At 30.0% G+C, this 11,795-nt stretch overlaps 1 long non-coding RNA gene across 2 annotated transcripts; it reads left to right on the top strand.

Annotated features, from left to right (window-relative positions):
• The first annotated feature begins 935 nt into the window (after positions 1-935).
• On the top strand, positions 936-3,683 carry LOC136214572 (uncharacterized). 2 transcript variants are annotated; one of them, XR_010681663.1, is made up of 5 exons: positions 936-1,150; positions 1,458-1,772; positions 1,873-1,957; positions 2,145-2,194; positions 3,498-3,683. It is a non-coding gene; the product is annotated as an uncharacterized lncRNA (long non-coding RNA). The 2 variants fall into 2 exon arrangements; XR_010681657.1 differs by having other exon boundaries at positions 1,873-2,194.
• The last annotated feature ends 8,112 nt before the right edge of the window (positions 3,684-11,795 follow it).

The following is an 11,795-nucleotide window of genomic DNA, read 5'->3' as shown; positions in this document are numbered from 1 at the left end:
TATATATATATATATATATATATTTCTAACCATTTTTAGATTCGGAATTATTTTAGCAATTAACACCATTTAGGTGTTTAATCCTTAAATTTTATTGTGTTGAATATTCATCAATTCATATAATTTTGATTCTACCGAAAACATAAAAATAGACTTTCCCAAAATGAAATATTTGTTAAAACAAATGTTACACCAAATAATATGGTTAGAGACTATAGTTACTTTGTTTTTGACAAAATAACCATTACTTTGTATGTTTTCACTATTGGATTAATTTTGCACCGCATCATCCAATGGTGAAAACACACAAAGTAATGGTTACTTTGTCAAAAACAAATATCATCTTCTTCTCTATAAAAACAAATAAATAAATATTTAACAATTTTAGTTAATTATAATAATTTCAAATTTACCTACCACCTCTTATATATCTTGAAAAAGATAATATTTATTAGGTATAATACTCATTTGAGTCCTCAAACTAAAGTTTCAAAGTCAATTATTATCTTAAACTATCAAAATCATTAACCATGTCTCAATTGAGTCCACATCTTAAGCAAAAATCATTAATTGAATCCTCATTGAAAATCATTTGGCGACACAGTTTTAGACTCTCTTCTCCAAATCCATTTTGAGGCAACACAAAGATCATTACAGTCTATTTTAAATATTCACCGTTTTTTATTTTAGAATAGTATAGTGATTCAATTGATGTTTTTCCTTTAATTGAAGATTTTAATAGTGTAAGGTCCTAATTTATTTTAAAGTTTTAGTTTATGGATCAAAATGAATATTATCCCTATCTATCTATCTATACTAAATCTGTAGATAGATTTGACACGTGTCGCATCTTCCTTCTATTTTTGCTGATGTGTCTAGAAAACAAAACACAACTTCTCTCCTTAAACTATACAGATTTTCTTTTTTAATCGTTACTTATGGTTTTCTCTGAAATTTCAACTGCTCCTCCCCACTCTCCCTAAATCGACTCCTTCAGTCCAAATTTAACTATTCACCGTGATTGAAATTTCAACTACTACTCTCATTATTTTCTTCTTTTGCGTTTCATTTCTTCCTCTTATCTTAACTCCACTTCCTCTGTCTCTTAACTGTTCGTTGCCCCTGTTCCTTGCGATTCTTATCTATTCTGGTGATTTTCCATCTCCCACTCCCACATGTTCATAACCCATTTAGTGTTATCCATCTATTTTAGCGGTTTGCGTCGTATGCGTTCTTATTTTCTATTGGTTCCCATCTGATTGTGTTTTTACTAAGTTGTCCAATTTTATTTTTCTACTTTCTAATTTTGTTTTAGTCCAATTTCCTAATTTCTTTATCTTTAGTTGCGGAATGGATGTGATCCTTCATCACAGAACCCAGTAACCATTTTAATGTTAGAATTAGGGATTCTTCATGTTATTTCGATAGTAATTTTTCTGTTCTTTGCTTTATTTCAGATGCAGTTACGTGTTGGAGGCCTATGTCGATTGTAATTTTGAGTAACTGATGTTATTTTTTGCATTGTATATAGGTAGATTTGTGTTGCTACAAGAATTTCCTTTACCTGAATCCTATTTCGTTTGCCTATATGCCTCTTGGTTGTATACTATTTATTATTTTGGTCTATGATTTGTTTTCTGATTTCTTTTTATTTCTGTTATCTTTCAATTGCAATTCACAATTTGCAAGTTGTAAAAGCAGCTGGTGTCAACAATTGGAAAAGCCCATCAGTTTCTATCAATTTCAATGTGCTTCACGGAAATGTCATATATGTATATTTTCTCTATGTTTTTTTTTGTAAAGTTAAGCTGCTAATATATGGATGTGTTTTTAGTAAAGTTAAGCTATTAATATATGGATTAAACATTGCAGGAGAAGAAACACCTAACATCAATGGACAAACAAAATGAAAATCCCAATACGCTTTGCAGAGGACTCACGTATTTGCACAAAGATTGTGAGTCTTCTTTCTTCTTCTTAATATTTTTTAATGATCGGAGAATGGGTAATTTTGGAAGAGGTTAGTATTCAATGAAGAATTTACATTGCTTTAGGTAGGTATTCTTTTACTTTGTAATTATTTTACCGTGAGAATTTATTTGTTGAGTATGTAATAGTTCCTCTCTTATGAACAACTCTTGTAGAACAAATTTGAAGTTCTGTTCCCGCTACCAAGAAGAGTTATCATTGACTGGTATAATGTGCTTTAACAATTTATATATGATACTCAGTTCATTGATTTGAACTTCACAACCAAGAGGCACATTTATTTTTTGCTTCAAAGTTATTTTTCAGAAAATTTGTCTCAACTTATTTGCAATTCATCTAGATGCCTTTTCTCCTATCCATCTTTAGAAGGCTGAGTGCTCTATTTTGCTTTATGAAATGTATGTATATCTCTAGGTGCTATAGGTTACAAGTTGCTATCTACTTCTTTTACATGTCCTACAATATGATGAAATTAATTACTAACCACCCACATTTGTATATATACTATTTAACCTAAAAGCGTTCATATCTCTTTCAAACTCAAGCAGGCCACAGTTTGGATGTGAAGAGTGTTGATTGGTACCCTATAAAATCTTTACTGGTTTCAAGTCTGCTAGGGAGTTCATTGTGACATTTCTCTTTAATCGTTTAAAATATCTCTATTCAGAATCTATTATTAAAATCTGATTATATTATTTAGACTAAACACATAATTAATTCAATTCTAGAACTTTTACGGTTTATAGGATTAGATCCATTATTATTTATTTTTCCAGATTAGATACCTGAACTTTAATTTTCACACATATTGAGCCTCCGTAACAGTTTCATAATCTAAACCATTAGTGAATGACTCAATGTGTGAAAATTAAAAATTAAAGGCTTAATCTTTAACATCTTAGTATTTTTAAGAGGAAAAAAAACATTAAAAAATTAATTATTGATTAAATCCTTGAATTTGAACTTTGATTTTATTTCATTTCTCTCTTTAAGGTTCATCTGTTTTTAATGTTAATGTGATATTCTACTTTTTCTTTAAATACTTTTGTCAAATTGTAATGTCGATTTTACACTCTTTGCCAAATAAATACTAGAGTAGCTATTATGAATTTGTGACTCATCATCAATTAATTTCGATCATCATAACTTAGTTATATATCTTGAGAAAATATAATAAATAAGAGAATTCATTTTAGAATGCTAAGAATGAGTTTAGGTACTATTAAAAAAATAGTCACTTAATACATTAACTTAATTTATAAGATGATAAAGTTAAATTTGGTATGACTTAATTATAATATCAGAAAGTTCTATAACAAATTATTCAGTAATCTATTTTGATGAAAATTTTTAATGTCTCTTCCTCTCCCTATTTGAATCATCATTAGTGGTTTTTACATATATTTTTCCTTTCAATTTCTACTAATCTAATTACCTCTTTTTAATTGTTGAGGTTACAATAGGTTACCTTATATAATTGTTTAATTTGTTGTTTTTACTTTTTACAGATTTGGAAGAAGTAAGCAAAGAGCCTAAACAATTAGCGTACTTACCAGCATGCGTACTACAACATTTGTTATTAAATGTTTGATTTTTTATAAACAAATTTCATTCTCAACTCAAAATGCTATCATGTGTCTTAATTTGGTTAATTTAAATGAAATATAAAAAATGAGAACTATGAGATTCATTTATTTTGCTCTTGATTTTTCATGTGTAGATTCAACATGCATTCTCATTGATTCTAATTATTGTTTTGTAAAGACTCGAGGTTATTTCCTTTGGATTTCTAAAAAATTATACTTCCTATCTCAAAAAAATTAATAATAACAATAAACGATAAAAAAAAAACTATAAGAAAAAAGTTACATGCAAAACACGAGTATACTGCTAGTTTATTACTAATTACCAATAAAGAATTTATTTTAAGTTTTTTTAGATACCCGTGGTGTATCTAAAAATTTAATTTATGCTATAAAAGGATAGATTTTTTTTAAAAGAAGATAAAATAAAGAGCTTTTATTATGGGCTCGAATTCCAAATATTTCACCGAATCTATAAATATTAATCTCAATTTTTTTTTTGAAACAAAATTTCATTAACTAGCCGCAAGTGGGCAAGAAGTGCAAATTACATTCGAAGCAAAACTCGGTAAAGTGGTAAAATAAGTGGGACAAGACGAAAAACGAGATGACTGTGCTAACGCATGAGCCAACTCATTAGCTTGTCTCCGAACTAAGCTGACTGAGTAAGTGTCGTTGCTTTGTAAAATGGATTGACAACGGAAGATGATATCTCCAAACTCGGAACTAGCATCTGCGGGGTTTTGTACTGCATCAAACACAATTTTGGCATCGACTTCAAAGGTAACATTCGACCATCCCAGCCCCGATACCCATTGTAGAGCTTCCATCAGTAGCTTCTCCCTTCTTCACTGTTACCGTCCCTGTTGAATTCGCACAGCGTCCCGCCATGAACGTACCAGACGCATCTCTGATTACTGCTTCTACTCCCAAACGTTCCGAATTGTCGAAGAAGCCAGCATCGGAGTTGCACTTGAGTCTGTTCGGAGGAGGGCAATGCCACTTATTACATCGTCGATCTGCTGCTGATACTAACCGCATTTCCCTCAGTGCTGTCATTTTTCGCCAGTCCTCTAACACTTCTTGCCCTTTCCTCCAGGCTCCAACAGGTGTTAAAATCTTGTTTCTCCATAGCTTCTTTTCTCCCCTGCCAAATGCACCATAGTAGCATTAGAATTTTGTTCCTCCATACAGTTGAAGCTTCCGTGAGAAGCTTGAACAACAAATTCTGAAGATTATCTGCATTTCTTTTCCAATTTTCCATTTCCTCCAGTAAGCCCGCCTTATTCCATACTGCAATAGACCAATCGCATTCTACCATGACATGCCATTGGTCCTCAAGACTAAGTCTGCAAGTGGCACAAGAACTGCTGGTCGCTAGACCCTGATTTATTAGATTAGCACGGGTTGGAAGGCAATTGCGCAACAACCTCCATGCAAAGTACCTCACCTTTTGTGGAACATTAGCCTTCAAAATGGAGCTCCAATTCCTAGTAACATATAGGTGAGTATTTGGTTCTAGCTTTTCTACTACCAGACTGTAAGCACTCTTCACTGTGTACTTGTCGTTCTGTGAACAGTCCCACACCCGACGGTCTTCCTCACTACCCACTCATAGCCTGCTGATACAGCTAATTTCCCTCACATCTCCCTCCTGAAAGCAGTCCTCAATGAGTTCCATATCCCAGTCAGTGGTATTTGGGATGAATAGATCACAGACTTTTAGATTTTCTAGACCTTCTAGACAAGGAGTTTGAATCCGTTTGTTATTTTCACTTCTCAACCATGGGTCTGTCCATACATTGACATTCAAACCATTTTCGATTTTCCAACTATACCATTCTCTTAGCAAAAGTTGGGAGCTCCAGATGCTCCGCTATAGATAACTACGTGAGTGACCTAACACGACACTCATAAAATCCCCTCTTGGGTAGTATTTGGCTTTGATGATCCTACTTGACAAAGAATTTGGTGCGGAATAAGATTCCACCCTTGTTTTCCCAACATTGCTAAGTTAAAAGCAGTGAAATTCCTAAAACTAAGCCCACCATACTGCTTAGCTCTTCCTATCTACTCCCAACTCATCCAATTCAAACTCGCTCACCTATTGCTTTATTACCCCACCAGAACGAATTCAGCATCCTTTTCAATTCCTCCTCAGTTGATATGGGTAGCAAGAAGACGCTCATAAAATATGATGGGATAACCTGACCCGTAGCCCGAATCAGTGTTGCCTTCCCTGCCTTTGAGAGATTCTTTCCTCTCCACCTTTGTAATTTAGCCCATAGCCTATCCTTGAAGTGAGCAAAGATAGCTCATTTTTTCCGACCAATTAAAGATGGGAGGCCTAAATATCTGCTAGTGTTTAAAGGAAGGGAGACACCGACAATACTAGATATCCCGCATAACAGATATTTGTCAACATTGCTACTACACATGATACCTGATTTTGCGAAGTTTATGGCCTATCCTGAAGCTAATTCATATTTTGGTAATAACTGCTTCATGGCTCTTGCTTCTGTTATCGTAGCTTGGAAGAAGAGGAAGGCATCATCAGCAAAAAGAAGATGTGAAACTGACGGAGCCCCCCGTCGAACACGGCATCCCCGAATCTGACCTTTCTATTCTACATCTTGTAATAGCACCAACAACCCTTCACAAAGAATAAGAACAAATATGGTGACAACGGATCCCCTTACCGTAGCCCTTTATACGACTCCATCGGCCCAACCAGCTGATTGTTAACCTTTACCGAGTAGCGGACTGTTGTAACACAAAGCATGAGTAACTTCACCCAACGCTCATCAAAACCAAGACGCAATAACACATCCTTTAAGTAGTTCCAATCAACTCTGCCATACGCCTTGCTTATATTTATTATTGGAAAAAAATCTTCTGTCCCGAATTCCCTGTCCCCTTCCCTGTCCTCCATTCAATTTTTGACACGTGTCCCTTTTATCTTACTTTATTGCTACTAACTTTGGTTAGATATACTTAACTTTGGTTAAAGTGTAGTTAAAGGGACACGTGTCAAAAATTGAATGGGGGACAGGGAAGGGGACAGGGAATTCGGAACAGAAGATTTTTTTCCTTTATTATTAGATCATAGAAAATATGATTATTTTATAAAAACAAACTGATATACAATTGGTGCAGAATAAGGAATAAAATATCTGTGTTTTATAATAATGTCTGAAATTGATCCAACTTGCCAATGTTATTGATAAAAATTACTCTTGGCTGCTAATGTTAGAGATAAAATTGCACCATTTTAGATGTTAGAAACAAAATTGTTTCTGTATATAAACGTTAGACATATTTTTGTACCTTATCCCATAAACAAATATTTAACCTAAATTCCAATGCTAGTTAATTATAATAATTTCAAATTTACCTACCACCTCCTATATATCTTAAAAAATATAATATATGTTAGGTATAATACTTATTTGGTCCTCAAACTAAAGCTTCAAGATCAATTAGGATCTTAAACTATCAAAATCATCAATCAGATTCCTGAACTAAGTAAAATTATCAATTGAGTCCACATCCTAAGAAAAAAATCATCAATTGAATCCTAATTGAAAATCATTCGGTTGAACAGTTTTAGACTCGCTTCTCCAAATCCATTTTGAGACAACACAAAGATCATTACAGTCCATTTCAAATATTCACAATTTCTGGTTTTAGAATAGTATAAGGATTTAATTGATGATTTTTGTTTAGTTGATTTTAATAATTTAATGTACTAATTGATTTTGAAATTTTAGTTTAGAGGTGAAAGGAGTGTTATGCCTATTTATTACTATTTACCATTAAAAGATTTTTTTAGATTTGTTAGATATACATGTGTATCTAAAAATTTAATTTATGCCATAAAAGAAAGATTAATTTCCTTTTTTTTAATGAAAGAAGATAAAATAAAAAGTATTATGTGTTTAAATTTAAAATATTTCACCAAATTTATAAATATTAATTTCAAACTCTATATTAAATCACAGAAAATATGATTTTTTTTAAACAAACTGATATGTAATTGGTGTAAAATAATGAATAAAATTTCTGTGTTTTATAATAATGTCTAAAATTGATCCAACTTATCAATGTTAGAGTAAAATTTCTCTTGACTGCCAATATCAAGGGTAAAATCGCACCATTTTAGAATTTAGGAGTAAAATTGCTTTTCTAGGGGTATTTTTGCACCTTACCCCATAAACAAATATTCAACCTAAATTCCAATTCCAGTTAATTATAATAATTTCAAATTTACCTACCATCTCTTATTTCAAGATAATATTTATTAGGCATAATATTCATTTGGATCCTCAAACTAAATCTTCAAAATCAATTAGGATATTAAATTATCAAAATCATCAATCAGATCCCTGAACTAAGCAAAAATCATCAATTGAATCACCATCGAAGATCATCTGATTGAACATTTTTAGACTCTATTCTCCAAATCCATTTTGAGACAACACAGAGATCATTATAGTCAATTTCAAATATTCACAGTTTATGATTTTAGGATAGTATAAAGACTCAATTAATAATATTTACTTAGTTTAGGAACTTAATTGATGATTTTTAATAGTTTAAGGTACTAATTGATTTTGAAATTTTAGTTTAGGGTAAAAACAAGTATTATGCCTATTCATTACTAATTACCATTATTTTATTTTTTTTTAGATTTGTTTGATATGCATGTGTATCCAAAAATTTAAATTTATGCCATAAAAGGAGAGATTAATTTCCATTTTTTTTATAAAAGAAGATAAAATAAGCAGCTTTTATTATAGGCTCAAATTACCAAATTTATAAATATTAATCTTAAATTTTATTATTAAATTTTATTTTGATTTTTTTTAAAACAAACTGATATGTAATTGGTCTAGAATAAGAAATAAAATATCTGTATTTTATAATAATGTCTGAAATTGATCCAACTTACCAATATTAGAGATAAACTTTCACCATTTTAGACGTTAGGGTAAAATCGTTCATGTATATAAACGTTAGGGATATTTTTACACATTATCCCATAAACAAATATTTAACCTAAATTCCAATTCTAGTTAATTATAATAATTTCAAATTTACCTACCACCTCTTATATATTTTCAAGATAATATTTATTAGGCATAATACTCATTTGGATCCCCAAACTAAAACTTCAAAATCAATTAGGATCTTATATTATTAAAATCATCAATCAAGTCCATGAACTAAGTAAAAATTATCAATTGAGTCCACATCCCAAACAAAAATCATCAATTGAATCCTTATAAAAAAATCATCCGGTTGAACAGTTTTAGACTCTCTTCTCCAAATCCATTTTGAGACAACACCTAGATTATTACAGACCATTTCAAATATTCACAGTTTTTAATTTTAGGATAATATAAGGACTAAATTGATGATTTTTGCTTTGTTCAGGAATTTAATTGATGATTTTAATATTTTAAAGTTCTAATTGATTTCGAAGTTTTAGTTTATGGGTCAAAATGAGTGCTATGCTTATTTATTACTAAGTATGTAATTACCATTAAAAGGTTTTTTTTTTTTTTGAGATTTGTTAGATATCCGCGGTATATCTAAAAATTTAATTAATGCCATAAAAGGGGAGATTTTTTTATAAGTATAATATTCATTTGGATTCTCAATCCAAAGCTTCAAAGTTAATTAGGACCTTAAACTATTAAAATCATCAATCAGATCCTTGGATTAAGTAAAAGTTATCAATTGAGTCCAAATCCTAAGCAAAAAATCATAAATTGAATCATCATCGAAACTCATTCGGTTGAACAGTTTTAGACTCTCTTTTCTAAATCCATTTTGAGACAGCAGAAAAATCATTACAGTCTATTTCAAATATTCACCGTTTCTGATTTTAGGATAGTACAATGATTCAATTGATGATTTTAATAGTTTAAGATCTTAATTGATTTTAAAATTTTAGTTTAGGATCAAAATAAGTGTTATGCCTATTTATTATTAATTACCATTAAAAGATTTGTTAGATATCCATTGTGTATCTAAAAATTTAATTTATGCCACTTCTAAAAAAAAATTAATTTGTGCCATAAAAGGTTTCCTTTTTTTTATAAAAGAAGATAAAATAATAAAAGTGCTCAAAGTTTTCTTACAAATTAGTAAAGATCATCAATCAGATCCCTGGACTAAGCAAAAATCATCAATTGAATCACCATCGAAAATTATCAGATTGAACAGTTTTAGACTCTATTCCCCAAATCTATTTTGAAACAACACAGAGATCATTATAGTCAATTTCAAATATTCACAGTTTATGATTTTAGGATAGTATAAAGACTCAATTAATAACTTTTACTTAGTTTAAGAACTTAATTGATGAATTTTAATAGTTTAAGGTACTAATTGATTTTGAAATTTTAGTTTAGGGTGAAAACAAATATTATGCCTATTCATTACTAATTACCATTATTTTATTTTATTGAGATTTGTTTGATATCCATGTGTATCCAAAAATTCAAATTTATGCCATCAAAGGAGAGATTAATTTCCATATTTTTTTTTATAAAAGAAGATAAAACAAGCAGCTTTTATTATAGGCTCAAATTCAAAATGTTTAACCAAATTTATAAATATTAATCTTAAATTTTATTATTAAATTTTATTTTAATTTTTTTAAAACAAACTGATATGTAATTGATGTAGAATAAAAAATAAAATATCTGTATTTTATAATAATATCTGAAATTGATTCAACTTACCAATGTTAGGGATAAACTTGCACCATTTTAGACGTTAGGGTAAAATCGTTCCTGTATATAAACGTTAGAGGTATTTTTACACATTATCCCATAAACAAATATTTAACCTAAATTCCAATTCTACTTAATTATAATAATTTCAAATTTACCTACCACCTCTTATATATTTTCGAGATAATATTTATTAGGCATAATACTCATTTGGATCTCCAAACTAAAACTTCAAAATCAATTAGGATCTTATATTATCAAAATTATCAATCAGGTCACTGAACTAAGTAAAAATTATCAATTGAGTCCACATCCCAAACAAAAATCATCAATTGAATCCTTATGAAAAATCATCCGGTTGAACAGTTTTAGACTCTCTTCCCCAAATCCATTTTGAGACAACACATAGATTATTACAGACCATTTCAAATATTCACAGTTTCTAATTTTAGGATAATATAAGGACTAAATTGATGATTTTTACTTTGTTCAGGAATTTAATTGATGATTTTAATATTTTAAAGTTCTAATTGATTTCGAAGTTTTAGTTTAGGGGTCAAAATGAGTGCTATGCTTATTTATTACTAAGTAATTACCATTAAAAGGTTTTTTTTTTTTTTGAGATTTGTTAGATATCCGCGGTATATCTAAAAATTTAATGGGTTAAGGTGCAAAAATACCCCTAACATTTTGGGTCAGGAGCAATTTTACCCCTAACATCTAAAATGGTGCAATTTTGTCCCTAACGTTTGTAGCCAAGAGCAATTTTACCCCTAATGTTGGTAATTTGGGTCAATTTCATACATTATTATAAAACACAGATATCTTTGTTCATTATTTTGCACCAATTGTATATCAATTCATTATAAAAAAGGATTTCATGTTTTTTGTAATTTAATAATAGAATTGGAGATTAATATTTATAAATTCGGTGAATTTTTTTATTTTTTTGTCTAATTCGTACAAAAGACAGTATATATTTTTTATTTTTTTCACATCCCAACATATGTTTATGATTTGTTACTGATAAAATAACGCACATGTGAAGTGTAGATGATAAGATTCATGACCAAGAAAACAGTTTGATGAATTATTTCTGAAATTGACCCAATTTATCAACGTCAGGGGTAAAATTTTTCTTGACTACAAACGTTAGGGGTAAAATTGCACTAGTTTAGATGTTAGGGGTAAAATTGCTCCTGACCCAAAACGTTAGGGGTATTTTTACACCTTAACCCAAATTTAATTAATGCCATAAAAGGGGAGATTTTTTTTTATAGGTATAATATTCATTTGGATCCTCAATCCAAAGCTTCAAAGTTAATTAAGATCTTAAACTATTAAAATCATCAATCAGATCCCTGAATTAAGTAAAAGTTATCAATTGAGTCCAAATCCTAAGCAAAAAATCATAAATTGAATCATCATCGAAACTCATTCGGTTGAACAATTTTAGACTCTCTTTTCTAAATCCATTTTG

The sequence above is a fragment of the Euphorbia lathyris genome, chromosome 1 (assembly GCF_963576675.1).
Source record: "Euphorbia lathyris chromosome 1, ddEupLath1.1, whole genome shotgun sequence".
NCBI lineage: Eukaryota > Viridiplantae > Streptophyta > Magnoliopsida > Malpighiales > Euphorbiaceae > Euphorbia > Euphorbia lathyris.
This window is presented reverse-complemented; position numbering and strand designations above follow the sequence as displayed.